This window comes from Pongo pygmaeus, chromosome 4 (genome assembly GCF_028885625.2).
Source record: "Pongo pygmaeus isolate AG05252 chromosome 4, NHGRI_mPonPyg2-v2.0_pri, whole genome shotgun sequence".
Lineage (NCBI taxonomy): Eukaryota > Metazoa > Chordata > Mammalia > Primates > Hominidae > Pongo > Pongo pygmaeus.
This window is the reverse complement of record NC_072377.2, coordinates 24753522-24759235: the sequence shown is the minus strand read 5'-3', so window position 1 is coordinate 24759235 and position 5714 is coordinate 24753522.

The following is a 5714-nucleotide window of genomic DNA, read 5'->3' as shown; positions in this document are numbered from 1 at the left end:
CTTCGGATATTTATTTCAAATAGAAGTAATAATGTTAATTTCTGCTTTTGTGTAAGTATGTGTGTGCATGTGTGTCTTTATGTTTTGGGCATACAATAATCAATGGGTGAAATAGTTTTATTTGCAGTTTATCTTTTTACCATAGATATATACAGAGGATTTTTTTATATAAATTTGCTAACCTTAGGTATTTTATAGAAAGTGTTTCTATTAGTTTTCTAAAACTTCTGTCAAAAGTTACCAACAATTTAGTGGATTATAGGAGCAAATATTTACAATATTACAGTTTAGTAGTTCAGAAGTCTGACACAAGTCTCACTGAGTTAAAATCAAGGTGTTTACCAGGCTGAGTTCCTTTCTGTCAGCTCTAGGGGAGAATCTGTTTCCTTGCCATTTTCAACTTCTAAAACCACCTACATTCTTTAGTTATGGCCCCTCCCTGTATCTTAAGTTCATCACTGGCGGGTTGAATCTTTCTCACATCACATCCCTCTTACTTGCTCTTCTGCCACAATTTTCCATTTCAAAGGACCCTTCAGACTACATTGGCCTCACCTGGAAAATCCAGTGTAATCTCCTTATTTTAAGTTCAGTTGATTTTCAAACAATCCATATGAATCTTTCTCTTTTGTTGTGTAAAGAAACATATGCACAGTTTTCAGGAATCAAGATGATGAATGTTGATAACTTTGGGGGCCATTATGCTGTCTACACAGGGTTCTAAGTTCCAAAACATCCACCTCTCCCAGTTTGGTAAATTTTATAATATTGAACTGACGACCTCATCTATGTTGGCTGTAGTGGTTGAAAGTGAGGTGTTAGTGAATCTGGTTTCTACTTCATTTCTGTAGAATATTTAATCGATCTATTTGATTTTCCCCTTGTAATATGGTTTAGATTTGTATTCCCTCCAAATATCATGTTGAAATGTGATTCCCAGTGTTGGAGGTGGGGCCTGCTGGGAGGTGATTGGATCATGGGAGCCGGGCCCACATGAACAGTTTAGCGCCATCCCCTTGGCGAGATGTGAGTTCTCACTCAGTTAATTCATGCAAGATCTGGTTGTTAAAAGTCCGGGACCTCCCCACTACTTACTCTCTTGCTCCTGCTCTTGCCATGTGATGTATATGTTCCTGCTTCACCTTCCACCATGATTGTGAGTTTCCTGAAGCTCTTACCAGAAGCAGATGCTGGCATCACACTTTCTGTACAGCCTGCAGAACTGTGAGCCAGTTAAACCTCTTGTCTTTATAAATTACCCAGTCTCGAGTATTTCTTTATAGCAACGCAAAAATGGTCTAATGCACATTGTTTATCTTCTCCTCCAAGGAAATGTTTCTTCATGTCTCTTACTTCTGGACCCATTTTCTTTCAAGCTACCTTCCTGTAGTTGGTGCTGTGAACTACCAATCCCAGATTTCAATATTTCAAAATATTGTTTCATTATTTTGGCATTCATCTAGCTGAAGGCAATAAGGGTAATTTTGTTTATAATTTGATAAAATACTGCTTTTTACTCCCCACTTTTTCAAGGAATCTATTACGTATCCTTTCCTCAAATATCCACCTTTGCTCTCTGTACCTAGAGGCTTGCAGTAGTGTTGCAGCACTAATAAAAGTTGGTGTTTATATCTCTATTTACAGAGAGTAACATTTTTTTGTGACATTCTCCGTTTCCTAGGAATGATGATGCTATGAAATTTTTATGTATGTGTGTGCATTTTACTAGTTATGAGTTTTATAATATTTTGAATATTGGTCTTAATAATTTTTTTGGAAAGAATATGTGGAAAGAATCAGATTCAAGCAACCACCATTATCCTTCAGAGCCAGAGCTCTCTTGTGTATTATTCTTTCTAATAAAGGAGCTGCTATTCTTTCTGATGAAGTATAAAAGTCATGAGTGTCTTTGCTTCATAGTATAGTTTTCTAGTGAAGATGGCTTTTAACAGATTTCTATTGTTTTCTTAGTTACAAACCCTACCATACAGTAACCTCTTATTTCTTTAACTTTTAGGTACTTCTCAAGACATAATGCTAGATAAAATACAACCAAAATAAAATTATTTAGAAATGTAAATTTTTTTTACAATAAACAAAATTGGTAAAAATAGAATATATTAGAAATGGTAAAAAGGCAAAACAAAATATGTTAGGTAAAAATTCGCATTTTCAGTTAATCAAAAAATCAGCCTGGGCATGGTGGCTCACACCTCTAATCCCAGTACTTTGGGAGGCCGAGGTGGGTAGATCACCTGATGTCAGGAGTTCGAGACTAGCCTGGCCAACATGGTGAAACCCCATCTCTACTAGAAATACAAAAATTAGCTGGGTGTGGTATTGGGTACCTGTAATCCCAGTTACTCCGGAAGCTGAGGCATGAGAATCACTTGACCCCGGGAAGTGGAGATTGCAGTGAGCCAATATCCACCACTGCACTCCAGCCGGGGTGAACAGAGTGAGACTTTGCCTCAAACAAACAAAAAAAAAAACAAAAAAAAAACACGCAGAAACTTGAAACAATTATTTTCTTTATCAGCCTCCAGTCTCAATTTCCTCTTTAAATAAGAGGCTTTGAACTAGATGATCTCTATTTCAACAACTGTAGTTTTATACCTAATATCTTTGATTATTTTCTGTTTTCAAAGCTGCTTTCCTATTCTTGTTTAATGTTTCTAATATCCTCTTCTTTTCAATATTTAATACACACATATGTGCACACACATATACACACACTCATTTTGATTCTCTTCTGTAGGTGGTCTTTCACCATGACTGTTTTTCTCATATGTCATGTGCTCATTTTAAATGCTCAAGGGATTTGCTTTCTCTGGTTAATAATATCTAACTGGGGCTGGAAGAGGAGTGAAAGTCTAAACCCTATATTATGTTCTATGAGCTAAAATAACAGCATTGCTTTCAAAAATTTTTGATTGAGATCTACCATAGAAATATGCTTTTCATAATGTATTTTTTAAATATATATAGCATATAATTACATTAATTTCTAAAATGCTTATTGAATGCCTATAAAATACCAGATGCAATCTGACTCACTCGGTATCAGGATTGAACAAAAACCACAAATATTTCAAACCTCATGGATTTAACATTTTATAATAAATGTGTGTGTGTATTTGAAAAGCTTAACTTACAAAGAACTTATTAAAAAATGCTTACCATCACTCGTTTGACACACCTTGATGTTTTCAATTCATTCTCATCTTACTTAAGTATGCTTATTGCGGCCCATTAAAATATTTTTTGATACAAATGAGTTTTGTTTAGCAGTCTGACAAATACTTCTTTTTGGTGATAGAGGAAGGGTTTGACCTCTCTCATTTTCCTCACACATGTTTTCCTACAACTCAAAATAATTCCTCATGATTTCTGCTTAAGGCACTACACAACCTTGAGCCTGCAATTGGCCATTGTAATTGACAAGTATCCCATATATGGTGCTGGGAGGCAGATTGAAAGTAATGAGAGAGAATGTATGAAGCACCTTACTTTACACATTGCTGGTTCCTATTTATCCATATGAGCACCGGAGTTCTCCCATTTTTGCCCTGTTACAAGGCATCAGTTTTGCTTTCTTGTCCTTAGTGAGCTAAAGAGAAGGCAAAGATCCCTCTTGGTCAATTTGCAAAGGAACAAAAACACAAATAATGTAATTTCCCCAAACTATCATCTATGATTTATATATAGTCTCTTGTCTTCTCTCACTCCAAGGCAATGATTCTACAATGTTGAATCCCATTCCTTCTGTTCCTGACATGGGCTCCCCATATGTTTGTATGTACTTTTTAGAATTCAGTAGTTGCCAAACCCAGGTCCTTCAATTATACTCCTTCTTTTGTGGGTTCAGAGTAGAGACTGAGAACAAATGTATGTTCCTTATTTTGTTAAAAGCTTGGATGCTGGTTCAAGACTTCAAAGTTCTATCATTTTATATCTCAGCTCATACCATCTCAAATGCTTTAGAAAAGTGGGCTTTAATTATAGAAAAATAATATGACTAAAGGAAAAATTAGTTAATACTTGTTTGACAAAAGAAGAGAAACAAGAAGCAAAGATTTATATTTACCCATCAAGATTTTACATATATTTGTAATTAAGACTATAAGAATATTTCAAATTGTTGTATAAGGAAGCAGGAAAAAACCTGCATAATCCTGTCATTATAATAATGAGCATTTTTTTAAATTTTTGTAAACTACTTTAAAAATGTTGACTAATATATGAAATCTATGTCGTTAAAATGATCTATTGAAACAAAGTTAATGACACATTAAAAATATGCTTTAAATTATGTGATTAAACAAGGCTGATGTAGGTATGTAGAAATGATGGCTATACTATTTAAATATGTAAATAAACTTTTCATGATGCAGTTTAATATATCAATACTCAAATAAATTTTTCAACATAAACTTAGAAGAACATTTAGGGTTTAGAATGTATTTAAATATATGTTGTGGTTCTTTTCAAAATTTTAAGTTATTCTAAAAGTCATTGGTGTATCTGAGAGTACGAAATCTCACAAAAAAAATATATATATACATACCCAAATTCATACACATATGCATATATACAAATACAAACTTATAATGCTTTTATACATTCATATAAAACTGTTATTTGTGTATATATATAATTACATACTTATGTAATTATATAGATATTAGTACAAAGTATTCTTTATAGCAGTTTTTGTTATAGATTAGCAGTTATAGATTAAATCGCTATTTTACTTAGTGGTAGACTATTTTTTCAATAAAGTATAAATAAATGTAATTTGCTGGGTTTTGACAAATATATGTAATGTTTAATAGCCACACCCATTAACCTATATGGCATATCTAGTTTTATTCTGCTTTGCAGCTATTGTGCTTTTTACAAACTGAAGATTGTGGAAACCCTGCATCAAGCAAGCCTATCTATATCACTTTTCCAACAGCACATGCTTGCTTTATGTCTCTGTGTCACATTTGGTAATTCCCACATTTCAGACTTTTGAATTATTTTTATGTCTGTTACGGTGATCTGTGATCAGTGATGTTTGATGTTACTAGAATAGTTTTTGGGAAACCATAAACTGCACTTATGTAAGGCAGCAAACTTAATCCTTAAATGTGCGTATATTTTGACTGCTCCACCAATTCGCTGTTCCCTATTTCTCTCCCTCTTGTCAGGTCTTCCTATTCTCTGAGACATGATGTTAAAATCAGGTCAATTAACAACCCCACGATGGTCTCTAAGAGAAAGAAAGCGTTGCATGTCTTTCACTTTAAATTAAAAGTAGGAAATAATAAAGCTTAAAGAGAAAGGTGTGTCAAAATAATTAAGCTTAAAGAGGAAGGTGTGTCAAAACCAAGATCAGCTGAAAAGTAGGACACTTAGGCCACACAATTAGCCAAGTTGTGATTGCAAAAAAAATATTTTTGAACTATCACAAGGACAGAAAACCAAACACCTTATGTTCTCACTCATAGGTGGGAATTGAATAATGAGAACACTTGGACACAGGGTGGGGAACATCACACACCGGGACCTGTCATGGGGTGGGGGGAGGGGGGAGGGATAGCATTAGGAGATATACCTAATGTAAATGATGAGTTAATAATGGGTGCAGCACACCAACATGGCACATATACACATATGTAACAAACCTGCACGTTGTGCACATGTACCCTAGAACTTAAAGTATAATA